Source organism: Balaenoptera physalus, assembly GCF_965194825.1.
Source record: "Balaenoptera physalus genome assembly, chromosome: 5".
Lineage (NCBI taxonomy): Eukaryota > Metazoa > Chordata > Mammalia > Artiodactyla > Balaenopteridae > Balaenoptera > Balaenoptera physalus.
The window spans coordinates 38,088,433-38,116,370 of record NC_138884.1 but is presented as its reverse complement, the minus strand read 5'-3'; the positions used below and the strand labels follow the sequence as shown (position 1 = coordinate 38,116,370).

Here is a 27,938-nt window from a genome sequence, read left to right as displayed (position 1 = left end):
TTTTTTAAAACCACTGTAAACAACATTAAAAGGCAAATGACAACCTTGAATGATGTTTCCAACACATGTACCTGACATAAGACTTAAAATCTTAATATACTCGCAACACTTCTAATTAAAATAAAAGAGAATACCCTAATAGAAAAAATATGTTAACAAACAAAATGGTTATTTATAAGAAAAAAATGCAACTGGCCAATACTTTAATGAAAAAAATTTCTATAAAACTAGTAAACAAGGAAATACACATTAAAACAATCATGAGGAACCATTTCCTCCAGATAAATTGCTAGGAAAAAAAAATACCTAGCATTGGTAAGCATTCTTTAAAAAGTCATACTTTCATATATGCAGAATATAATTTGGTATGTTTCTGAAATTCAGCAATATGTATCAAAAGTCTTAAAAGTGATTTTTCCCTTTGGCCTTGGAATTGTCGTAAAGAAATAATTAAGTGTGTACAAAATTGTGTATTCAAGGATGTTCAATTCAGTATTGTTTATGACAGTAGAAAAGCCCCTGAGCTGGAGTGATCTCCATCAAGAGGGAATTTAGGTTCAGTAAATTTCGTTGCAGTATGATTAAGTGGTTAAGAGCATGGACACTGAGACGGCCTGGGTTCAAATTCTGCCTCTCCACTTACTAGCTGTGTGGCTTCTCCGTGCTTCAGTGTCTTCATATGTAAAATGAGGATAATTTTATAGCATCTGCCCCATTAAGTTATTGTGAGAATGAAATGAGTTACTCTGTGTAAAGTGCCTGCTATATTCTAAGTGTTAGCTGCTGTCATTATTATTATTCTTTCCATGGATTCAACATGGCCATTAAATATGGTGTCGAAGAACATCTGAAAATGTGAGGAAGTGGACATGACGTATGAAGTGAAAAAAAGAGCAGATTACAAAGGAGATAACTTTGGGAACATATAACATATATGTAGACAAAGCAAGGCTGGCAACAGACCGAACGTGAACAGTGTTTATTTCTGGATGACTCTGATTTCTTCTTAATCCTTTTTCATGTTTGATAAATTTCCACCATAACAGTATTTTTGCTTTTAATCAGAAAAGTAAAAAATACGAATCTGTTTTGAAACGAACATCACGTAGCTAGAGGCCTGTTGATTCCCATGTCTGACAGAGGCCGAGTGAGGTAGGCCACGCTTCCTGCTGGTTTGTTAAAAGTCTTTTCTTTCACTCCTCCCTTGAGTTGATGTCCCTGCATCTTCCTTTCCCTGACCTTAGGCTGGGCTCTGCTCTGGTCCTGGAGGAGCAGATGGAAGGACCGTGGGTCCCGTGCATCTTGTTAGGGAAGGCAGTGGAGGCAGAAGCGGGCATCTCCAGGTAGGACCGGGCTGTGGGAGCCGCTGCTGGTCCCTAACTGCTGAACAGGAGAAGCTGAGAAGCCGCTGGTCATGGGGCTTCTGCTGGAGCAGGGCCTGGTGTTTGATTTGAGTTTCAAATGTTAAAAATACTCATGTTCCTGTCGCTATGATTAATAGCAAGAATTATCAGGCAGGTGGCGTTCATCCTCACCTCCAGACTGGGCAATGGGGCGAGGTCTTTAAATGCCTGGCACCCCGTGCGGGCCATACTACCCAGCATTGCCAAAGGGTGGGTCTGCTTACACCTCCTAGGTGTGAGGCCTTGGTCCTAATTGGTTAAGGGAAGCCCCGGAACTGAGACTGCAAATAAAACAGGTTTTCCCCTTTCTCCCTGGCAGAAAGCAGAGCGGTTTGGGCGTGTCTAGGTCTCTGAGTCACTGATGGGCTAGTTGCAGTCTTTCCTGAGGCTTTCTCGGTCTCTTGTTTCTAGAGCCCGGCATGCTGTGGGTGTTTCACTAACATTGTTGACCGGCAGACAGGGAAGTGGATGACTGAGAGGCGGAATAAAAGAACGGACAAGAGGATGGCTGGTTGGCTGGAGACTGGGGAGCTCCAGGCTGACCTGCTGGAACTCCCCAAGCTTTCTCCTCTAATTTTAAACTTCCTGGAGGGAAGGACATGCCCCGCACCTATGCCTGTTAGCACAGTTTCTCCTGTTCTCAACCCTGAAGCTGAAGCAACAGCAGGCTGCCTAAACTGGAGAAAGCTGAACACTGGTTATCTGGTGCAAATAAAGCAAGTAATTTGATAGATGTGGGTTAAAAAAGGCATTTTTCCACGTGACATCTCTTGGGAGAAGGACAGCTACCAAAATTTCCAAATCGAGTCCTAAATCCGGGTGTCAAAGTTCACATAGCTGGACTTCATAGAAATCTAGGTGGACAAATGGTCAGCACTTAACAGAGCTGTCACTGGGTATCAGGGGATTCTGGTGTCCAGGACTAGGAAAACCAGTTTCTTGAGGTCTTTGGGTCTGGACAGAACTTTATTTACAGGTGAGAACACGGAGAAATAACGCCACTAGGAAACTGGGCTTTAAGCCAATGATTCACTGTCAGGGAAATGGAGCAGAAGAGAGAAACCACAGATCAGGGCAGGGCGGCTCCAGAAGGACTCAGGGTCCAACCAGAATGCTGATGACGGGGGCCCCGTCTCCCCGCTGAGAGCTGCAGGTACAGGTGAGGGCCTGGTGGCTGCCGAGGGGAGGACAGGACCCCTAGACGTGGGCAGCCCAGGAGACCTTTACACTCTCGATTCTAGTGCGTTAATTATCTCCTTCATCTTTGAACATTACCACACCATTGGTTCCTTCTTCCTCTGAATACCAACCTGGCCCAGGCTCGCTCTTTCTTTTTTTTTAAAGGGAAAGTGCTTTTTCTTTTTTTTAAATTTATTTGCTTTTATTTATTTATTTTTGGCTGCGTTGGGTCTTTGTTGCTGTGCATGGGCTTTCTCTAGTTGCGGCGAGCGGGGGCTACTCTTTGTTGCGGCGCCTGGGCCTCTCACTGTGGTGGCTTCTCTTGTTGCGGAGCAGGGGCTCCAAGCGCGCGGGCTTCAGTAGTTGTGGCTCGTGGGCTCTAGAGCGCAGGCTCAGTAGCATGGCGCACAGGCTTAGTTGCTCCGCGGCATGTGGGATCTTCCCGGACCAGGGCTTGAACCTTTGTCCCCTGCATTGGCAGGTGGATTCTTAACCACTGCGCCACCAGGGAAGTCCTGCCCCAGGCTCTCTTATCTTAAAAAAAAGAATCCTACATTGCTCTCACCTTGAACCAGGAGCACTCATTTTCCCTTTTATTATCAAAATTTTCTAAAAAGACATCTTCACTAAGTGTTCCTCCACCTGCCTTAATCCCTTAGAATATGACTCTCTCTGATGTGTCTTAACTGAAATTGCTACCAAAGATCACCGTGACCTCTAAGTCCCCAATTCAGTCACCTCTGTTCAGTTCTTCTCCTTCCTGACTTTTTGGTAGTATTTGACATTGATGAGCACGGCTATCACTTGGAATTGTTTCCTTTTTGGCTTCCGGGCATCTCAGGAAATCTTGATTTCCTACCCCTGGGACTGTTCCCTTCCATTTCCTTCTCTGACTAGTTCCTCTCCTCTGCCTAGGCAGACATTACTTAGTGGGACAGTAAAGTGCAGCGGGCACGAGTCTGCACTGTGCCGTGCTCAGCCCAGTGCCTGGCTCGTTGTAAACATTGGGAAAATGTAGGCCTGAGAGAAAAGAGCCTGTCCTTCCCTCACACCCCTTGGCCAGCTGTGTTCCCTCAGCTCCGCACACACCTCCATTGCAGATGGCCCTCGGCCCTGGGATCTGTGATTGCAGGAGGGCCTGTTTCCTTTACAAACATGAGAACTCCGCAAGGGAAGGACTCTGTCTCACTTTGAGCCGCAGTGAGCAGCACTGGGTCGGATACTGGAGATTCTCTCGTTTTTGTTTGCTTGATTGTAAAAGGACCTCAGTGTGAGTAACCTAAGCACGTGTCTCTGGGAGGCCCTGGCTTTCAAAGCTGCAGCTTTGTGTTTCTAACTGACTGCTGGACATTTTCACAGAAATGTCTCAATTTAACGAAAACCAAACTCACGGTTTGGAACTGTCATTCTCCCAGAAAGACTCAAAATTGCACCTGCCCTCCATCACTTCTGACATGCATCTACCTGATCCTGGGGTGTCTTCCTTCCCTACCCGCTCATCTGAACCACTTTTCTGTTCCCAGAACCCCAACCTGGCCGAGGCCCTCCCACCTAGACTGACACGGTGGCTTCCTAACTGTTCTCCTCACTTCCCGACTCACCCACACTCTGATCCAAGCACGTTGGGGCCAATCAACATTAAAGAACCGTTTTTGTTCTGTCACTTCTGTATCTTCAGTTAGCCATCAAGTACAGCAGGTAAGCCTCTGGCGTCCCTGCACATCTCCATATTCCATTCCTCTCGACACAAAGACCAGGTGACTTGCTTTCTCCACAGACAGCTGGCATTCTCACCTTTGTGACTTTGTCTTGGAAAACCCTCTCCCCAGCTTTCCCCTGACCAGCTCCCAGCGATCATTCAGGTAAGTGCCACCTGCCCGGGGCCGCCTTCCCTGTATACCATGGTTAGAAGTGACCTTCTCTGATCTCCCAAGAAGCTTTGTTTGTACCTCCCCACATGAAGGAGTGTAGATATATCAGTATATATCTCGTCCTCCCTTGAGGGAAGGGGCTGTGTCCACAGCGCCTGGCACATTATAGGAGAGGGATATTCATTTGCATGATTGAGTGAATCACTTGATTGAAACTTTTCACCCAGAGATCTGTGATCTCCACAGTTACCATTACCAGCTCATTTCCACCCGAGATAGGTCTGCGATAGTTGGTCCCTACGGAAAAAAGATTCCATTAGGTTTAGGCTCTGGGCCAAGTGTATACGGCCTAAAGAACGAGCCAGATGAATGCAACCGTTTCTCAAACGTGGGGGTTATTGAGGGCCAGTGAAAGAAAGGGGAGGGGCATTTCATGGGGATAGTGGAGCAGCTGAGCCCTTTTGGAAAGTTTTCCTGGGGATCGAGGTTTTAAACTAACAGCACATCTCAGATTCCCCATTTGGTCCTGGACCTTAAGCTGGATCTGCCTGGGGAACATAATTAGGAGTTCCTCCTTGCTTTCCTCTGAATACTCTTGTTTCCTTTCCCCTTTTTTCCAGTCTTTCAGCCTGTCCCATAACCCATTTCTGCAGAGTCTTAGTTCCTGAACTTAGTATTTCCCAGGAACTAATGTGTAAGGCAGAACACAAGAGAAGCAGTAGATATCTTGCTGATAAGGGATGCTGTTCTTGACCCTCTAGAGTCTGACACCACCCAGTCCTTCTTCCCCCTGGCTTCCAGGGAGCACTGGAGATGTTCAGCAGGCCCTGGCCGGATTAGAGGAGCTGTAGGGATCTCCAGGAGAGACGCAGACTGCAATCAGCCTGTATGTAGTGGCCTTTTATAGGTAGTGATTAAACGCTTGTTAAAAGCAATTACTAAATAATTAAACACCTGTGACTGACCCCTCCCAAGAGTGTGGTCTGAAGACCACAGGTATCAAATTGTCTAGGATCTTGCTAGAAATCTAGAATCGGAGGTCTCTATCCCAGGCCTACTGAACCAGAATCTGTATTTTTAGCATGATCCTATAATGATTTGTGTCCACATCAAAGTTTAAGAAGCACTGCCATTGACATTCTATATTGGGATCTTAAAAACATGTTTCAAGAGCCGGTATTATAAAAACTGTCAGCAACCAACTACTCTGCAGAGACGTGCCTTTTTCTCCAAGGCAAACGGAGAGAAGGTGTCACTATTGAACTGCCCCATTCCTCCCAGTTCTCACCTCTCTTTCTGGCTCGAATGAAGGGGCAGTTGAGATTTGAGAGGTCACTGGAATGGGGGTGGTGGGAAGGAGGAGGGCCGTAAGGAGATGTCAGTGCTCCCCACCATAATTCCCATGCTCTGTGGAATTGTTTTCAGCAAGTGAAGGTCCTTGTCTTCTTTGAAGAAAGAATTCAGCAAAGAGACCAAGATTGCATAGCAGGCACAGAGTTTATTAGACGCACAGTCAGTGTGGGAGAACACACACGAGAACTTGCAGAGTGAGTTGCCCCCGATAGGGGTAGCTTAGGTTGTTAATATGGGGTTAGTCTTCAGGGATTTAGATGAAGATGACTCCCTTTTTCCCTCCCCTGTGATCATGTCATCTATAATTCCTTATTTGGGCTTCCACCAGGCACCATTTTGAATCTTTCCAGTGAGCACCTAAGCAAAACCCACAGGGAGGGGGGCTGTCAAAACCACAATGCTAATGATATTATAATGATATTACAATGCAGCCAAGGTTACTAGAGGATGACTTGAGACCCCTTCTGTGCATGTGTTGGACTGGGAAATCCTCTCAACCACAAAAATAAGGAGGCTGCGGTGGGCTGCTTTGTCTTTCACCCAGTCAGGGCGCATTGTTCCCGTTGGTAGTTTATCTTAAAGGGTCAGCATGAAACTGGCTTCAGCAGGTTTTCCCAAGGCCTATCTACCTCCTACCTCAGAATGACTTCCTGCTGCTCCCACTGGGCAGGTCAGGAGCGCTCAGAGCAAGAAGCCAGAGTGAGGAGCTCTGGGTGTTTCCTAAAGAACTGCCAGCCTGACTGGTTTAAGAAAAAGGCTGCCCCAAACCTTGGAACAATTGAAATGTTCATCAAGAGATGAATGGATAAACGGATTGTGGTGTAGCCATATGGTGGAATGCTACTCAGCAATAAAAAGGAATGAATTATTGATGCATGCGGCAACATGGATAAATCTTAAAATAATTTTTCTGAAAGTAGCCAGACCCTCCCCAGCCCCACCCCCCAAAAAAGAGCAATTCTGTATGATTGTATTTATGTAAAACTCTAGAAATGCAACTAACCTATAGTGACAGCAGGTTAGTGATTCTTGGGAATGAGGGGCAAGCAAGGGCAGGAGGAGGGATGACCAAGGGGGCATAAGGAAGCTTTGGGGGGTGATATGTAGGTTCTCTATCTTGATTCTGGTGAGGGTTTCCTGGATGTAGGCACATGGCAAAATATATCCAACTGTGAGCTTTAAAACGTACAGTTTATCGTGTATCAGTTATACCTCAAGGAAGCTGCTAGAGAGAGAGAAGCTGATGGCCAGAATAACTGAGAGCTAGGAAAGAATGTGGAAGAGAAAGACCAGGGGAGAGAGGCCTGGGGCCAGGGCGAGGCAGAAACCAGGGGCAAGGTGAATCCTCATCCTGCCCTCCAAGTGCTGCGGGGCTGGCCTGCCTCGCTAGGGACCCCCCGCCACCGGGCTCAGCAGGCTGGAGAGGAACTCACCTGGGAGAACCATCCAGGCCCCAGTTCAACTCGGGCCCAAAGGATTCTTTCCAGAAGCAGCAGCTGGCTGGCTCCCAGGAACACGTGCTTTCCGCGTGGAGGGAACCCACAGTCTCAAACTGGCTCAGAGCTAGACCTCGCTCATCAGGGTAACCAGCGACCAGGAGACCTGGTTTTCTAAGCCAGAGTCAGGCAGCTTTCTGCTTGCAGAGTGAGGCATTACTCACCAGGACAGCCGCCCCCTGCGCCCATCCGGCACTGGGCACTGTGTCGGGGAGGGGAGGCATGGGGGGTAACCTGGGTTGGGGACCTTCTTGAGTTTGTCATGTGCTGACCATGGGGTAGGCAGGGCTGCCTCCTGTCACGTTCACCCTAGAGGTCATCCTAGGCGCTCAGTGGCTCGTGGTGGCCATGTCCTACATGACCCCTGACGACTTGATGTTTATAAAGGGCAGACCTGACAGCGTCCCTCCCAGCTGGATTTAACCAGCTGCACAAGCTGACTTTCATTACCAGCATCACCTCTGTCAACGAAGCAGCAACAGCAATTTCCTCCTGAGCTGGAAAAGCCTGTGGCAAAGCCATATTCCTTTTCAGCAGCTCTGAGGTGACATTTCTCATACAGACGGGGAGGAGAGAAGCAGTGACATGGCCCTTCAGGGGAGGCTGACTGGAAAGGTGACATCGTAAGCATTTACACAGGCTGCCTGGAGACTCTGGCTTTGTATTTTAAAAGCTAAGGTATAGTTTATGGAGGGTAAAATTCATCCTCAGTGTATAGTTCTGTGAACTTTGATGAATGTGTACAGTAGTGTAACCACCACCCTAATTAAGATCTAGAACACTCCATCACTCCCAGAATTCCCCCACGCCCCTCTGTAGTTAACCCCTCCACACTCCCAGTCCCTGGCCACCACTGGTCTGTTTTCTGCCCCTAAAATTTTGCCTTTGCAAGAATCTCACAAAAATATCATGGTAATGGAAAAAACATACATTATGTGGATTTTTGAGCCTGGCTTCTTTCATTCAGCATAAGGTTTTTGAGGTTCATCAATGTTGCGGCATGCATATTAGTAGTTCTTTACTTTTCATTGCAGAGTAATATTTCACTGTATGGATGAATCATAGTTTATCTGTTCCCAGTGGAAGGACATTTAGGTTGTTTCCAGCTTTGGGCAATTTTTAATAAGGCTACTGTAGACATTCAAATAAAGTTTGTTATGTGAACATAGGTTTTTATTTCTGTTAGGAGTGGGATTGTTGGGTCATATGGTAAGGTATGTGTTTAATCTTATAAGAAACTGGCAAACTTCTGAAGTTTTCCAAAGTGGTTGCCCATTTTACATTCCCATCAGCAGTGTATGAATGTTCTTGTTGCTTCACATACTCACCAGCACCTGGTATGGTTAGTTTAGTTTTAGCTCTTCAAATAGGTGGTGGTATCTCAGTGTGGTTTTAATTTGCATTTCTCTAAGGACAAGTGACACTGAGCATCTTTTCATGTGTTTGTTTGCCATCCACCTAGCTTTTCAGGGGCTCATTCAAATGTTTTGCTCTAGCTTCATTCTTAGTAGCTGAGCTTGAGACTCTCTACACAATAGGGTTCTTGTACCTGCCGACACAAGCTGTTTCAGAAACTCAAAGTAAAACAGTGCGCCTGAGAAATTGGTGGGGAGGGGGGAGCAGATCAGAAAGATCAGTGTCATGGTGTTTAGTTATAATGTAGAAAGGCAGAGGGAATGTGTTCTCAGTGACGCTACCAGTGGGAGGAGGACAGGAAGGGAGAAGGGGCCCTGGTTCGGTTACAGGAGCAAAGGTACCGTCAGCCTGCGGGAGACAAGAAACATTCTGCTATTCTGGAAGGCGCTCGGAGAGATGCTGTTTCCCTGAGCCTTTCTGGAGGAGAGGAAGGAGGCAGAGTGATAAAGCGAGTGGTCGGGAGTTATAAACACACAGCACAGAACTGCAAAAAATGTGGCTAGAAAACGACTGTGCCTCATGGTATTTAGCTTATGGTCAAGGTTCCTGAAGAATCTTTCTAAGAGCTCTCTTCCCCTTTCCACATACAAGCTGATGGTTTTGCTTCTCTGCTGGAGCAGAGGCATTCCCAGGACCACTGTGTATTTACCTCTTAGGTTGCTCAAGAAACATTCTCAGTGCTGTTTGGGCAGAGGGCTCAGGGTGTGAGGGGCCGCCAGCTGGGCCATTTCCCTGCTGTCCTGCTCGGCCCTCCTTTCTGGGGCCTCAGTCTGCACAGACCCTCTGAGTGCTGGGAGGTGGGGAAGGAACAAGCCGTGGATAGCCCCTGACATCACTGAGGGTGGACGGAAATGTAGATTTAATTCACTGTAGGCAGGCAGGCTAGGCCGGGAACAGACGCCTTCCGTGCACATCTGTTCCCAAAGATCATCCCGGAGAGGAAGCGAGTCTGGGGTACTTTTGTTCAGCAACAGGGCCAAGAGAGAAGGCAGAAGGAATCTGTTCAGCCAGCGCCCAGTGGAAATGCAGCAACGGGGCACCTCGTCCTTGGCCACCACGTACCCAGGTGCAAACAGTTGCCTGGATCCCTAACCCGCAGGGCAGGGCCTGTGACGTCATTCTGTTTTGTATAGCCCTTGCCCACATCACCTGTTTAATGGTGACAAGACAGATAAGGTGCAGGGTGAGTGTGGAGAATGCCAGAGGCTGGCTCTCCCAGATAGAACACTTGAGATGCTTGCATGGCTTTTGCTCTCCCTGAGAGTTCGTTAGAAGACAATCATTGTTTAAGCAACCCGCCCCCAGACCCGGCCCAGCAGGCCTGACGGGTCACTCCTTTGTTTTCCTTAGGACGGTTGTCCCAACACAGCACTGAGGGGTTGGGACCTGGACCCGAGGATGTTTTCACTCTTATGATCCTATTCCGAAGATTTATAGATTTCTTTTTAATTTGCAGGCTTAGAGATGTCCTAGTTTCAAATATTTGTCTTTGTGCAGTGAATGATTCCCTGTCCCCTGACTCCCCACTTGCTGATCCTGTCCTTTCTAGAAGCTCACATGAAAGAAGACACATTCCTTCCCTTTCTGGCTCCAGAGACGTTAGAGGTCAAAGGTGATTGTGTCCTTGAGGATCCACTCCCTTTAACTGGGTGGGTAGATTAACCCAGGGCATCGGGTGTGACGGAGTGAGTACTCCCCAACCTAGGGCATCACCTGTGGTCCCTGTTTCACTGGAGAAAGACCTTCACTGGAAGAGGTCTGGACCTGAGGCTTGTTCCTCAAGGGGCCCTGGCTTCACATTGCAGAATCTTCCTTCTTCAAACCTGCACAGCTTTGGTCCCCATTGTACGGGGGTCTCAAACAGAGTCACTTGGGCAGAGAAATGTCAGAGAATTTACTACTTTACAGAGGGCTTCAAACACCAGCTATTAATTGTTTAGGCACTGCTGCAACATGCAAGTTTTGTTTATTGAGTCCTATAAGTATTTATTATGGTGTATCTGCTGTTGATATTAATCATTTAGATTTACGAGTTGGTAAGTATAAATAATTAATAAATGCTTAGGCATACCCTCCAGAGCCCTGGAATCCTGAAGAAATCATTATTACACACGTTCTCTTCTTAGATGCCTTTGAGTAGCACTCTCACTGCACGTACAAAATGGGAGTCCAAGGGGAGATTTAGTAGCTGCCTTCTTTCTCATTGAATGGGACATGGGTGGGAGGCTGGTTTTTTTTCTTTCTGCTCCCAAAGAACTATTATTTCCTGGTATAGAGAATAACATAGAGCTAAGTATTTAATTAGGAGAACAAACACCCGGAACACATAAAGAACTTAGTGTGGGGAGAGAAGAGGGAGATTTTAAGGATGGGCAAAGAGGACTTTCTTACACTAAATAATATATACCCATGGACGGGAAATTATAAAATTCAGAAAAGCAAATTGGAGAGAATTAAAAAGTCACCCATCATCCCCTTATTCTGAGTTAATCACTGTTAATCTTTTGATGTTCGCGCTGAGTGTATATGTTGGAATGTGAGTTTGTGCATTTGCAATATGCACATGTGTGTGTTTATGTACAATTTTTTTTTTTTTACAAAAACAGCATTCTGTGCATGTTTTATAACTTGCTTTAAAAAAAATCAAATATATCATGACAATCTTTTCATGTCAATATGTACTAAATAAAACATCATCGTATGGATGTACCACAATATCCCAACTAATTCCCTCCTAGGCATGTCTTTTGCATCAAACTAATCAGCCAACTAACAAATCCTAAATGATTCTGGCCCCAAGGTCCAGAAAAGAACTTTATGAACTAAAAAGAAATTAAGTATAATGCCATAGGCTGGGGAAAATAACTAACCATGTAGAGTAGGGGAAAGAACCATTGTGTAATATGCTGAGGACCTAAAAGAATTAGGCTGAGTATAATGGAAATCAGGTAATGGATCTAAAATAATTAAATCTATGAGGTCAAAGAAAAATATAGTTTTGAAGCTGAATATTCTAATTCTTTTCTTAGGCAAGTTGCATAGCTTTTCAGAGCCTCACTTTCTTAATCTATAAAATGGGAATAATTTTTTCTATATCAGAGAGTAACTGCAAATGTAAAGTAAGTTATTATAAAAGACCTGAAGAGTGCCTGTCACAGAATAGAATAGGTGTAATTAAAAAAAAATTTTTTTAATTAAAAAATAAATTTAAAATAATTAAAAAAAAAAGAATAGGCGCCCAAAATGTCTTAGTTTCTTGCTCCACTCCTATCCTTTGGGTTGTGTTCTTCTGAGACACTGTTTGGGAAGGAGAGTTGGACCCCTACACTGTGAGCAGACATACGTGCTATTTTGCTCTGATAACACAAGGGCCAGCTGTAAAGGTGGTCAGAAGGTAATGGTTTCCATGGAGACTATTTTTGAAACACAGCTTCTATGGGTCTAAGGCCTTACTGAAATTTTTTTTTATCACTAATCTAGTTGGCCAGCCGGAACTTAGAAATGCAAATTCTCACACTTACTGAATCAGAAACTCGGGGGCGGGAGGTGGGCGCTCAGTGACCTGTGCTTTAACAAGCCCTTCTGGAGTTCCTGATGTGTGCTAAAGGCTGAGGGCCACTAGTGTGGCAAGAGACCTGGAAACCAAGAACCACTAGGTCTAGAATATACTCTACCTCCCCAATTCACTATGGGACCACAGGCAAGCCACTTCATTTCTTTAAATCTCCATTTTCTCATCTGGAAAATGGGAAAGTAATATCTCCTTGTGACCTCAAATGATTCTTTCATAGAAAAAATGAGTTTAGGAAGGTGAAAAATATTTTTTTAATGTATTATATAAATGGAAGGCATACTTATTATTCCCTGTCCTTAGGCAGGGTGATGTATAAAGCATCCCTACTTGATGAAAAATGATTCTATTTTCATTGACCTGTAAAAGAAGAATCTGTGACCTCCATGGAAAATCTCATTGGATGCTCTAACAACCCTCACAGCATTTTCTCTTGTGTAACCTAAATCCCTTGTGTGAGCTCTTTTAGCATCTCAGAGATGTTCTGAGGATGATATCAACCAATGGGAAGGAAAGGCATTGGGCAAAGTAAAAGCCCTTACACAGGAGAGGAACATTTGTTATTTGTTCTCCTTTTTTGGTCCTTAGTGAAGATGGAGAACAACAGGCCAGCCTGTGGGGCAAACCCTTCATCTACATGAAGGGTGCTATTAAGTTGCCCCTCACTTTCTTTCTTTTCAGGCTGAAGAGCTCTGCTTTTTCACCTCTGTTTGCAGGCTTCCTTGTGCTCCCTTTAGCCATCCCTGTTTCTCTTCTCTGAGCCCTTTCCATGTGCTATAGCAACTGCCTCTTGTGAAAGTGCCATACAGTCCCCTTGAGTTCTGGAGCCTAGGATGTACACAGAACCTTGGTCACCATCAGAGGGGATGCCAGGAGCATGATCTCATGGCTCTAACCACCTCCCTCCACAGACAAAGCACAACCCCGATGCCTCAGAGCAAGGCCATGGCTCTGGCAAAGCTCAAATGCTCTCCACTTTAACTTACTGAGTCATTCATGTTTTCATTTTCATTTCCCTTGGTGTGCCATCTTTCATTTGCGCTGAATGATCTTTTCTACTCTCTCGACATCTTTGATTTCTCTAAGAGAAAAATAAATTTAACATATTTATATATGCATAGAAATTTAGAATACATATGCATAAAAAGATTGAATCTCAAAACACTAGAATCTCAAAAGTCGTTTACTTTGGGGAATGAGATTACAAGCGATTTCATTTGTTTTCTTCTTGCTTCTCTGGATATTTAAATTTTTCTGTGATTGACACAATTGCTTAATTTTTTGAAAAAGCAAAAAATAAAATTGGAAAAATAACTCCCTGCATGGGTACAGGGCAACAAAGAAGACAGAAGATGCTTGTGTTAAGGAAGGTCTCACTGCCCCACCTGAGTTTCCATTCCAGAAGGATACAAAGCTGTAGGGTGACCAACTGACCTGGTTTGTCTAATACTGTCCCAGTTTTAACACTGAAACAAGCAAGCCAGGACAGCTGGTCACTTACCTCCCAGTCCTCTTTTCTGCTGAACCGCCGCCTGCTGGCCCCTGTGGGGCATTCCTCTCATGTGTCTTGCTTTGCCACTGCTGGGAGCTTCAGCAAAGATGGTCTTGAAGACGAGAAGAAACCTCAGGAGCATCACCTGTGTGGTTGGTTCCAGGGAGACTTAGCAGTAGAGGCAGGTGTGAAGAGGCGATTGAACTGAGCTCTCTACCGGCGTGGAGGTCGGTGGGCGGGGGGGCCTGGGGGGGGGTGAGTGCGAGCGAAGACTTTGGGCCAGGATGGAAGATGAAGGTTCAATGGAGGAGTCCGTGTGGCTTCAGGGGCCACTGATAGTGCTTTGTGGTGATGCTTCTCAAGCGGGTGAGGGCAGAGGAGGTGACCAGCCAGGGCTTCTTCCCCTGGACATGAATTACTTGGGGACTTTTGTTAGCTGTATTTCTCCCTTTTGCTTTAAATGTGTTATATTTACCTTACCTAGAAATCTGAGTTTACAAAGATTTCATTCTAAATTGGTGGTTCTCAATCTTGGCTGCACAGGTAGATCACCTGAGAAGCTTCTAAAATGCTCAGACCCCGACCTAGACCACGTAAATCAGAATCTCTAAGAAGGGAACCTAGGGAATTTATATATCTATATAATATAAAATAATTACATATAACTAAAGGAATGTACATATATTATTATATATAATATATGAACTTATATAAAGAATTTATATATGATTGCATATAATATGTAATCATATGTAATTAATATATAATATATTAACTACATTATATATAAATTCCTTTCAATATTATATATCATATTAATTATAATAGTTTACATATATATGAATTCCTAAGGAATTTATATATAGGTATATGTATAATAATTACATATAATATATAAAAGGATTTAATATAATATAATTACATGGAACATGTAATTTAATATACATAAATAATTAATATATAATGTATTATATTAATTATAATATAATACGATATATTATATGGAAATTTATATAATAAAATTTCTTAGAAATTCATATATATGTATATATAATTACATATGTACTATAATTACATACACTATATAAATATAAAGGAATTTTTATATAATATTGTAATCAATATAATATATACTATATTAATTATATATGATTATATATTGTATTTGATTATACTATGTATGTAAATTCCTTTATATATATGAACTTACATATTATATGTTATAACATATATAAATTCCTTTATACATACATTGTATACATATCATATTAATTCCTTTATACATTATATATTATATGTTATATATTATAATTTTATATATATACACACACACAAATTCCTTAGGTTCCCTTAGGCTCCTTCCTTAGACCCTTCTTTGTTTCCTCTCTTCACTCACCCTCTTGAGAAGCATCACCACCACAAAGTACTATCCATATGTATATATATAATCTTTATTTCTTTTCTTTTTTTTTTTTAGCTGTGTCGGGTTTTCATTGTGGCGCGCAGGCTTCTCTCTAGTTGCAGCTCGCAGGCTTCTCTCTAGTTGTGGCATGCGGGTTTTCCCTCTCTAGTTGTGGCGCATAGGCTCCGGGGTGCGTGGGCTCTGTAGTTTTTGCTGCACGCAGGCTCTCTTGTTGAGGCGTGCAAGGTCAGTAGTTGCGGCGTGCGGGCTTAGTTGCCCCGTTGCATGTGGGATCTTAGTTCCCTGACCAGGGATCGAACCCATGTCCCCTGCATTGGAAGGCGGATTCTTTACCACTGGACCACCAGGGAAGTCCCATGTATGTATATAATCTTCTCAGGGGAGTCTAGCCATGACTGAGAATCACTGATTCAGATATTTAAGATGTATGATGAGGGGACTGTGGAGGTCAAGGTTGCTGATTGAAGGACACATAGGGGAAATGAGTCAGCAGGTCCTATCCTCAGAGTGGATAAGGGCAGACAGGCACTAAGGTGTGCAGAGGAGAAGGGATCTGTCTGTAGAGATGTGAAGTTCAGGGAGATGACTCAAGAATGGACGAGAGGCCTGCACTGTGGTCCTTTAATGTTCAGGACTCCAGAAATCTTTCTCCAAGTGAACAGGAAGTGTCTTACCTTGTAGGCACTGCTGATTCAATGAGGGGGTCAGTGGTGTGGGCCATGCGCCCCTAGAGTCCAGTGCATTAGGCTGAAGGATCAAGTGATCCATGTCAGAGAGGGGACGAAAATGAGCCAGGAAGGAAAACTGGCTAATACACCTGCCCAAGATTGAGATAAAAGTGTTGCCGCATTCTTGGTGAGAGAGCAGAGCACCAGATCAGCCTGCGGAGGGGCACTCTTTGAGGGAGTGCTTGGATGAGTTGTTGGCCAGTGTGGTTTGCTTTTAACTGCCACGCCCAGCCTCCGTGGGGGCCAAGCTCTGCCCACCCGAGGCAGCTGCACTGATGGGATGCTGCCTAGCTGGAGGGCACTGTGTTCGCAGCAGGGGTTTAGAAGACACAAGAGACATCAAGGACTCCAGCATCGGCCTGTGCTTTCCCACACTGAGCAACCCAGAATCCAAATGGAGTTATCTGGTAGGGCAGGATGTGTAGACCTGCTGGAGAAATGAGCTGCACGCGTGCTTGCTTCATCTTTTCCCAAATGTTCTTAGTCAGGTTGTTGGGGATATGAGCAGCAAACGTGAGGCCAAGGGAGCCACGGAGAGCAGGAGGCCTCTCTGACCCTCAGCTCTCAGCCCAGAGGCTCTCAGCCAGTGGTTCAAAGCTATGGGTGTACAATAGAATCACCTAAGGATTTCATAAGAATACAGATGACAGGTCCCCACCCCTAGGGATTCCAACCTAGATGGTTTGAGGTGGGATCTGAGATATAACATCATTTAAATATTCTCCAGGTGATTCTAAAGGGTAGCCGGGGGAGAACCTCTGATTTGGCTGGGCAACCAAATGGGTGGTCAGTCAGGAAGGGATGGTAAAGGGTGGCGGTGCTAAAGGGACTCAGAGGACCGTTAACCCAGGAATTGGTCCAGGTGCTGGTTTTTACTTTGCCCTTTTGCCTATTGATCTTTTCAGTTTTATAATCTTGATGTTTGAAAATGTCTATTTCCCTTTTGGATCCTCAGAGTTTGGCTGCATCAGAATCACCAGGAGAACCTGTTAAAACAGATGCTGGGCCCTACCACCTGAGTTCCTGATTCAGTAACCCTGGGGTGGGTTCCAATCATCCGCATCTCTAACAAGTTCCCAGGTAACACTGCTGCTGCCTGTTCAAGAACCATACTTTGAGAACTGCTGGTCTTAACCTGTTTCATCATTTCATCCTTTCAGTCTTTTAGTTTTCTGGATTTAATGTTTCAGTTAGATCTTATTTTCCTCAGCTTTTGTTTTCCTCTTCTCATTAAACTATGCTGTATTTAATCTTTTTTCGTAATTTACATTTTATCTAGATTTTTCTTACTACCTTTAATTTATTCTCTATTTTATTCTATCAGTATTTTTAACTTGCCCTTTTGACCCATGTGACAGATGCTCTCGCCCACTAAAGAGTCATTTTATACCCCCCCCCACCTCCTGTCTACTAGACCCCTATTAGGTTGAGGGATTGGATAGTCATGAGCCCCTCTAAAGTCTTTTTTTCAGCTTTATTGAGGTGTAATTGACAAATAAAATTGTAAGATACTTAACATGTATATTGTGATGATTTGATATATGTAGACATTATGAAAGGATTCCCATCTAGGTAATTAACACATCCGTCATCTTATATATTTATCCTGTGTGTGTGTGTGCGTGTGTGTGTGTGTGTGTGTGAGAGAGAGAGAGAGAGAGAGAAAGAGAGAGAAGGAGAGGGAGGGAGGGAAATAGAAAGAACATTTTGCTTGGCAAATTTCAATTATTGTAATACAGTATAATCAGGTGGGACTCTTGATTAGGCTAAACCAATAAAGGTAACTCCATTTCCCCTGCCAGTGACTCGTATAAGAAAATGGCAATAAATGTGAAGGGAAGTCAGCTGGTAGGTCTCTGGGAAAATTTCCCTTGGAACAGGACTCAGGAACATTCTCTGTGCCAGTCTTCATACTGTTATGTGAGGTTTGATACTTGGAGGAGGAATAGCTGTCTGGCATCTATGAGGGAACGAGCCTCAGGACCAAAGTCAATACCTTGAAGATGGCAGAGCACAAAGATGGGAGGAACCCGGGTCCTTCCTTGATGATGTCCTTGGGCCACTGAACCAACAAGCTCTGGAGTTGCCTTATCTCCAGACTTCTGGTTATGTGAGATTCTCTTTGTTTAAGCTATTTAAGTTAGGTCTTCTGTTTGCTGAAGTCAAAAGCATCCTAAATGTTACATGTTATTTTAGCCATCTTAAAATTACTATATTTTTATTTGTCTGCAGATATTTGTGTGTATATCTCAAAAATTCCTTGAGATCAGGAATGATGATTATTTTTTGTATTTTTAGAAAATACTTCATATTTTTAGAGTAGTTTTAGGTTCACAGCAAAATTAAGAAAGTACAGAGATTTCCCATATACTCCCTGCCCCACACATGTATAGCACTGTTAAAAGATCTCCCATCAGAGTGGTACATTTGTTACAGTTGAGGAACACACATTGACACATCATTATCACCCAAAGACCATAGTTTACATTAGGGTTCACTCTTGGTGCTGTACATTTTATGGGTTTAGACAAATGTAAATGACATAAGTCCACAATGATAGTATCATACAGAGTAGTTTCACTGACTTAAAACTCCTCTCTGCTCTACCTATTCATCCCTCCCCAGCCCAACCCTTGGCAACTACAAGTCTTTTTACTCTCACCATAGTTTTGCCTTTTCCAGAATGGCATATAGTTAGAATCACAAAGTATGTATACCTTTGCAGATTGGCTTCCTTTACTTAGTAATATGCATTTAAGGTTCTTCCATGTCTTTTCATGGCTTGAGAGCTCATTTCTTTTTAGTGCTGAATAATATTCCATTGTCTGGATGGACCACAGTTTATCCATTCACCGACTGAAGGACATCTTGGTTGCTTTCAAGTTTTGGCAATTATGAATAAGGCTGCTAGAAACATCCATGTGCAGGTTGTTTTGTGGACATAAAATTTTCACGTCTTCTGGGTAAATACCAAGAAGCATGATTGCTGAATCATGTGGCAAGAATTTGTTTAATTTTGTGAGAAACTGGCAAACTGTCTTCCAAAGTGGCTATACCATTTTGCTTTCCCACCAGCAATAAATGAAAATTCCAGTTGTTCCACATCCTTGTCAGTATTTGGTGTTGTCAGTGTTCTGGATTTTGGCCATTCTAATAGGTGTGTAGTGGTATCTCATTGTTTTAATTTGCATTTCCCTGATGACACATGTGGAGTATCATTCCATATGCATATTTGCCATCTGTATATCTTCTTTGGTGAGGTGTCTGTTAAGGTCTTTGGCCCCTTTTTTAATTGAGTTGCTTGTTTTCTTATTGTTGAGTTTCATGAGTTCTTTGTATATTTTGGATAACAGTCCTTTATCAGATATGTCTTTTGCAAGTATTTTCTCCCAGTCTGGGTCTTGTCTGCTAATTCTCTTCATATGGTCTTTCAGAATCATGACATTTTATGTGGAGTTTTTCCAAGGTCTTGAATACAATGTTGTTGGAGAGAACAAATGAATTATTTATTTCCATAAACATTAAGACTCACTTTGTGTAAAGCTTATGCGAATCACCATGAATTCTAGAATGAAAATAAGCATGGAGCACTTTTGATTGTTCAAAACAAAAACAAGGCATGTGATTCCCTTAAAGAGAAAGGCAGTTTATTATAAGGATGCCTGTGGATGGACCACTCACAGCTCCGTCCATCCTCTCCTTGCCTCCAGCTTCTCTGACCCATGTGGTCTCCTGCATAGGCCTCTCTTCCTCTGCTTGTGAATTCTGCCTTCTCCTTTCACTACCCACTGGCCAAAGGGCCACAAATCGTTTAGTCCTCATTTCAGAGGGACAAAGTTTGATTAGCTTGTGATCACCTTTACAGGGCAAAAGCCCTCAGGCCCACTACCTTATGGGTCACCAGACAGCGTTGGACCAAGGGCCCCCTAGAGTGACAATGACAGTGACAACCTCAAGACAATAAGATATCCTGTTGTATCTTCCCTGAAACTGTAAGAGGAAGTTAGGAGTGAAAGGCACCATGCCTCGCATGTTTAAAAGGATGACTTAGAAAACAACTCTAGAACTAGAATCTTCAGTCACTGCTGTGATACCCTCATGGTACTAACTGTGCCTCCGTGACCTGGAGAGCTGTGAATGAGTGACACACACTGATTCCCCCACTGCAGGTTTAAAGAACGAAGTAAAATTGAATCAAAGTCTCTCTTTTAGAATCGGCAATGATTTTTAACCTGTTTTGGGGAAAAGAAATGAAAACTGAATTATCAGGGCTGAAACAAAAATGTGCTCTATAGGAACAAATAATCCACAATGTCATAATTTCTGAAAGACTAAGAATATTTAGAAATGTTAAATTAACTAGTTACGAAAAAAACAATTCATGAGGCAATGTTGCAGTTTTTTTTAAGGGCAAATACTTTTGTACATGCAATTATACTCCCAGAGAGGTTATCACATTGGCATAAACCTCACCAAGAAGAAAAAGAGTTACCTGGAGGATAGATTAGGTTTATGTACTTACTTAAATGGAAGATTTTAATTTTTTTTAAAAATAAATTTGTTTATTTATTGATTGATTGACTGATGTCTGCTGGGTCTTCGTTGCAGTGCGCAGCCTTCTCATTGCCGTGGCTTTTCTTATTGCAGAGCACGGGCTCTAGGTGCACGGGCTTCAGTAGCTGTGGCACGCAGGCTCAGTAGTTGTGGCGCACGGGCTTTGCTGCTCCGTGGCATGTGGGATCTTCCCAGACCAGGGCTCGAACTCGTGTCCCCTGCACTGGCAGGCGGATTCTTAACCACTGGACCACCAGGGAAGTCCCAAGATTTAATTTTTAAACAGGAAAACACAAGTGTGATTTCAGAATTACTCTTTAAGAAAAATGATAACTTATCTTTATTAATTTGAAAAAAACTCTAGAAAGAAAGAGTGGGTGACACATTTTCTGCCATCTACTTATCTGCATTTTCTAATGTTTCTACAGTGAGAATGTATCACCTGAGAAATATATAAATGTTGTATTAACATATGAATTGGAAGCAATTAAAAGGCAAAGACAGCAATTTATTTGGTAGTAGCCAGCATGGTGCCATAAGTAAGTAAATAAAGGCTCTCTTTTCTAATGCCTTTGAGTGTGATGATCTCCATTCCAGAGTTAGCACATGTAAATGATACTACATACCCTGGGAACACACTGGAGCCTATTTTGGTGCATTTGAATTTAGAATTGGAGTAATAAACCCGTTTGGGTTAGTTCAGATGATAGTTAGTCATGTGAGTATTTGTGCTATGACTTCACTTACTATGTACTTAAACAGGCACCCAGATGGACAGCTGTGCAAGATGCTATTTTCATCTGCCTCCGATCTCTCGGAAAGTGGTTTCATCCAAATTGCAGCAAAGCACCCAGTCCTCAATGAAAACCCACCAACATCAAATGCAATGCTTTCAAAAGCAACCTGTTTTGTAATACGGGCAGGAAGAATAAATGTTCTTTAAAAGACAATGTTCTTCATGGAGCGGGCTTACTAAATACCAGTCAAGTCATGTCACCACTGCCCTTAACAACGTCCAGGGTTCCTCGTCACCGACAGAATCCAATTCCATTCCTCACTCTGTCTCCAGCCCTCGTGCTAGCTTCCTCTCTAACCTTATCGCCCACCACGTCTCTTGATACACCCCACTTTCTGACCGCGTGAGATTGCCCTTCCCTGAGCAAGCCGAGCACTTTCAGATCTCTGTATATCAAAAATTCCTTTCGCGGGTGTACAACAAACGTGACTAAGAGCCACTACTAAGGAGAAAACTCTGTAGCTATTTCACTGACACTTGAATAATTTTCCATCAGTCTCTTCTGATCACTACACCCTGGAATTGGGACATTCCTACTTTGGGCTTCAATGGCAGCCCCTTTCCTGGAGTATAGCACATATTCACTCAACCATTTGGTTCCAAGAGGACTTCAGTGTGTCATGTGGGTTCCACGAGAAAGTCGGACGAGCGTGGAGCCCAGGCCCAGTACCTGGATTCCAAGCTCTGTGACCTTGGGTTGGTCCCAGACTTGCCGTTCCTCAGCTGCCTCAGGGAAATAAGGATGCCAGCCCTGCTTCCCTCAGGGTTTGGGATGAGGAGTAAATGGGTGGGAAAACACCTTGTAAGCTGTAAAGCACACCCAGGGTGAGGTGTTCACTTCTCAATCTCAATTTTCACTTTAGTCTAGTACAGGGGTTCTCAGCCTCAGTGCTATTGACATTTTGGGTGGCTGGATGATCCCTTTGGTGGCGGCGCTGGCCTGTGTGTTGCAGGACGTCTACTTACTAGATGCCAGTAGCATCACCAAAAATGTTTCTAGACATTTCCAAATGTCCCTGGGGAGAAAGTGCCCCCGGTGAGAACCCCTGGTATAGGATGAATTTTTAGAGTTGTGTTCTTTTGTTTTGTTTTGTTTTGTTTTTTTTGGCCATACCACATGGCATGTGGAACGTCCCTGACCAGGGATTGAACCCATGCCCCCTGCATTGGAAGCATGGAGTCTTACCCACTGGACCACCAGGGAAGGCCTTAGAGTTGTATTCTGGTCACCCTTCCATCTCTTCCCCTAAACTGTTCCCTCTAGCGCCATTCACAGTCTTTTCTCATCATCAGATAAACAAGGCTTTTTAACATTCCCACTCTCTGCCAACCTTTTGTAAAGATGTTTTTACCGTTATCCATGTGCAGACTTAGTAGCTTCTCTGGATTCTGTCCACAGAATCTCCCAGAAGAAAACTTCATTTTCTGGACACTGAACTCAAAAACACTTCCTCTTTTCTAACTCCTCCTTCCATCTTTGTTTACTAGACAATCCTACTTTTGATACACAATTTCTCTTAAAAATCCAAGTTTTTTCCAACCTACCTGCAGGCCTAAAAGTCATTCCATCATTGTGGGTCTCTTTTTCTCCTCACACATCTATTTTGCTCTGTTTTTTAATATTAAGAAGGTATTAAGAAGGTAATACATGTATTACATTGTTTCCAATAGTACCAAAGTATATTAAAGGAGATCTGTCCCCTTGATTTCCCCTCCTCCTCCTCCTCCTGCCCCCTCCCGCCCAGATTTCACTGTCCCTCTCCAGAGATAACTGTTAATTCCTGGTGGATCTTATCCTCCAGTTTTCTATCCAGATGCAAGCATATTTTTCTCCTCACTGCTTTTTCAACATGCTAATGTTTGTATATGATGTATATGATGACGATCAGTTTTCTCTTATTCTGTGTCTGGCCAGAATAATTCTCCATCCCTAAAGATGGTCAAAGAGGAGGTTTTATTAGTGCTCTGCAGGTATCAAAAACAGAGTCCACTCCTGCCAAAGCCCCACGGGAGCAGCCACGTGTGCCGGAACCACTGGGTAGCCCAACGAGGCCAGGTGGACCCCTTCAGGTATTCACACCCTAATCCACACATGAAGACCTCCATTCCATTCTCTTTGATTCTTTTTTTTTTTTTTTAAAGAAGGAACATGTTTTGCAAAGGACCCTGAGGAGAGAGGACAGACAGGTTTATGCAATGGCAAAAAATAGCTACACCAGAGGAGGAGAATTAGGCAGGGTGTGACTGGGGCTCATTCCCGGGACTGTGCTCCTTTGAAAAGACTCTCGGATTAAATTCCTGGCTGGGAGATGGTAAGAATTATTTTGTTTCTGATTCAGTAACTTGTGACTATTTACAAATGCAGGTGTCCAAGTGCAAAGAAGAGAGTTTTAAAAATCCCATTTGAATAAGGGCCATTTTTAGATTCTTCCTCTAATTCCTCTGTTCATTCAACATGTATTCAGTAGTTTTAGGCTCTCTTGTGGGGCAGAGTTTTGAGGAGGAGGAAGTCATCAAGTTGATTCAGACATGGGTCCTGCTCTCGAGAAGCACATGGTCCATCAGGGCAGAAAGAGATTGTCTAAATTATATAATCCAAATATAATGTGATAAAGGTCACGAGTACAGCTAACACGCTGCAGATGCTGTCAGTATACCTCCTCTCCAATAAACACTGCCATGAACAGTGTTTCCAGCACAATTGTCCAGGGACCCAGAGATCCAGGAAGGCCATGGGTGATAGCTCAGCATGACTCAGACATGTATATTGCACAGCATGACTCAGCCATGTACCTTTGCTGGCTCTGGACTGAACATTGGCCCCCACAGGTGGGGGGCAGGAAGATGACAGTGGCGAGTTAAGTGTAAACAACTCTGTCTCCACAAGCCTTATCTTTACTGTTTACAGGATGATGTGACAGCCACATTTCTCAGTGCTTTCACGACTTCTCCAAAAGCAGCTCTTATTTTCTCCTCTGACATTTTCTATTCAGGTCTGCAACTTGTGAATGAAGAATCTTAAGAGCTTTATTAGTCAGCTGTTGCTGCACTGATGCTATGTGAAAACAACCCTAAATCTCTCCATAGCTTACAATCATAAACATTTATGTTCATGGATCTGTCAGTCAGCTGAGATTTGGCTGATCCAGGCTGAGCTGGACTGGATTCCAGGTTGCTGATCTTGTTGAGGTCTGTTTTGCATTACAGGGCTCAGGATCTCAGATCACAGAAATGCAAGATCCCGGGAACACAAGACGGCGAGCCAGACTGTGTGATGGCTCTGAAAGAATTTAGCCCACACTGTCTCTTCCACCCGTATTTTTTTTTGGTCAGAGCAAGTCATACGTGGCCTGGGTCAAGATCGAGAAGGCGGGGAAGTAAATGTTGCCTACATGAGTGGAAGAAACTGCCAAGTTACTACAGGGCATGGATGAAATTCCTGTCATTCCTATCTAATCAGCTATAAGGGATTGCCATTGTCCTCAAGAGAAAACCTCACAATGAGATCTAGAAGTAAGTGACCTCTTTCCATGTAGTGGAGTTGTTGCTGGCCCGTGGGTGCTGCGACACCAGTGCCAGTGCCCCTGTGTGGTTGTAGCTGAAATGATCATCACTGTAGAGACTTGAAGACTTTTGTCCCCGCCTTCAGATAAGTTTTGTGCCTGCTGCTTCACAAACAGTGAAGGAAACACATCATCTTTCTTTTCGGTGTACTTGCCTGTTCATTTCCTTCCTCCTGCCCCAGATCCACAGCTGTCATGCTGCTCCAACCCCCATGTTAATAGCTGCTCCATTTCAACTTCATCGTACTCAGCTGTCTGGCAATTCTGGAGGTCCTCCGCCCTCCTCTCTCATTCAGCCCAAGGCTTCAACGTTGCTGTAAATACCTGCCTACATTTCTGGAGCTCAGTGATGAAGGACAGGCTTGAGAATGGGCTGGGTTGTTTGTTGCAGGTCCTGTCTTTAGAAGCTGAGGTCTATTTCTCCACTAAGAACTTTTAAATGAGCATGCTCCCAAAAGAACCTCATAGACTCATAGAATATGGGCTTTAGCAATCATCCAGTCAACCTCGCTGTTTCACAGACAAAGCAAATGAGGCCAGAGAATCTAGTTCATGAAAGAACTAAGACTGGGGCCTTGAACTTGGGATTCTCAGTCCAATGGAGCCAGTGTCTCACCACATCCATCCTTCCTCCAGGGGAATTAGTTTCACTGTTATTGAAGTTATGAATATGGTGGCAGGATACTAGATGAAATTTTAAAAATATGTGGACCGGGGGGCTCTGGACTCCATTTACACACCCGTCTAAAGACCCCATAACTAGCAAATTAGGCTACTATTTGGTCTAGGAAAAGAAGGACTCAGCTAAAATGCAAAGATAAAGAGTCGATCACTTGTGATCTTCTAAAGGCCCAAGGAAGGAGACAGCCCTCCCTACCAGCTCTGGCATTCCCAAGGCAATCTCAGAGAAAAGGAGGAGGATGGAGGGAGAGAGATGACGGGTTGTATCTGTGACTGTATTCAGTTTACCACGACCAGAACTGAAATCTGAAACTGATGCTATAATAGAAAAATAGAGCAAATTACCATTTTTCCATACCCGAGTTTGTACCTTCAGTCTGTTGGCAGGATAATGACGTGAATGGTTAGTGCTGCAAGTGGAAGTAGAGGTGATACTGCTAGCTAATACCTATAGAAAAAGATCTGAAGGATTTAAGCATGGAATACTTTTGTTTTGCTTATATGCATTTAAAATTGTTCCACAATAGGGACTACCCTGCTGGCGTAGTGGTTAAGAATTCACCTGCCAATGCAGGGGACATGGGTTTGAGCCCTGGTCTGGGGAAGATCCCACATGCTGCAGAGCCCGTGCGCCACAACTACTGAGCCTGCACTCTAGAGCCCGCGAGCCACAACTACTGAGCCCTCGTGCCACAACTACTGAAGCCTGCGTGCCTAGAGCCCATGCTCAGCAACAAAAGAAGCCACCGCAATGAGAAGCCCACGCACCGCAACGAAGAGTAACCCCCACTCGCCGCAACTAGAGAAAGCCCGCACTCATCAACGAAGACCCAAACAGATAAATTTATTAAAAAAAAAAGTTCCACAATAAACATGTACTGTTTTTGTAATTTAAAAATATATTATTTTAATTTAAAAATAATTACCTCCCAGCCTGCCCTACTCTCTCCCACTTGATTCAAATCCTCCCAGTTTTTGCTTATTTTTGGCATGACCCACATACCTTGGCATTGGAGTTGTTCCTCGCGGTGTCTTTCTTTATTCTATTATAATTTACTATTTCCCCCAAATCTTTGTACCTTTGTATTTTCTAGTTTCATTGGTGTTGAGGACTTAGTTGGCCAGCATATCATCAACTGTGAATCTGGAAAGTCAAATTAAACAGAAAAAGAAATAAAAGAACAAGCGCTGAGGTCACTCATCTGCATTTATCATTCTCAAGTGGACTTTGATATAGATACTCTGCATTTGTTAGTGATGTATGTCCTACTTCAAAAATACTTGAAGGGACTTACAAAGAAAAGCTATCAAGATATGATTTGATCAAAACTGAAACAGCAGTGGAAGGAAGTTTAATTCCTTTTAACAGGTGTGGGAGGCCACCAGGGCAGTGAGGTGGGGAGACCGACCAACCGGATCTTCTTGGTACATTCTGATGGGTGTTGTGGGGTGAGGTGGGGGAAGACCCCTTAGGCCAGCTGGGGGCAGGGGGAGGGTTCTGAGAAGGTTCCCTGGTGCAGATGTCTCCTAGACTAAGTCCTGCAGGATGAGTTACAGTTAGCCAGGGAAAGGAATGCCCCTAGAAGTGGTAAGGAAACCTGGGCTAATGAAAGTTCTACACCCAAGCTTTACTTCTAGTTCCAGGTTTTTTGGCAAACAAGGCAAAAATGAAAATACATCGTGCTATTTATTTCTTACTGTGTGACATAGGGGACATAACTTTCTAGGAACCAAAAATGAAACGCCAGAATAGTGATTCTCTAGTTTTGTCGTGTGTGAAAATGCCCCCAAGCATCATTAAAAATGCAGAGTTCTGTAGCTCAGCTCCAGAGACTCAGACTCAGTAGTGCTGGGGTGGGGTCCAAGGCTACGCATTTTGACAAACTCCCCGAATAATTCTGGGGTAGGTGCCCCCACCCCCAGCCCACCTAAAAAATACTGCTGTAAAGGGAATTTTTTATCTGCCTACTCATTCATTCATTTGTTCATTCAAAAAAAACAAACCAGAACAAAACAAACACTGTCCTAAATGCTGTGGCTAGACTGGAGAACCGGTCAGAGAAGCCCCCTGCCCTCAGGGGCTTGCTGATCGCTGAGAGGAGGACCCTGAATCTCCAGACCAGCCAGCTTCTTCTCCTCAGGTGCTCCCCACAGGACCCTCCAGACCAGAGCCCACACACCACGTCAGCTCTTAACGTCAATCCTTCTCAGTTTCGTTTTTGGTGACCAGACCATCTGCTTAGGCCCTGAAGACTCTGTCTTGGAGGTGTAATAGGGAAGAACCTTTTGTATTCTATTACAAGTTAATCATAAAAGGGATGTTGCCTATAGGCTTACATTATACCTAATGGCCCATCTCTGGGAATCCTGCCTCCCAGGTAATGAGCATTAAGTAAAATACCTTTGTTTGGC

General features: G+C 43.9%; 1 long non-coding RNA gene across 1 annotated transcript; it reads left to right on the top strand.

Annotated features, from left to right (window-relative positions):
• Nucleotides 1-27,938, top strand: LOC309661685. Its single transcript, XR_014264159.1, has 5 exons — nt 1-2,562; nt 4,106-4,444; nt 21,249-23,594; nt 24,490-24,795; nt 26,054-27,938. It is a non-coding gene; the product is annotated as an uncharacterized lncRNA (long non-coding RNA).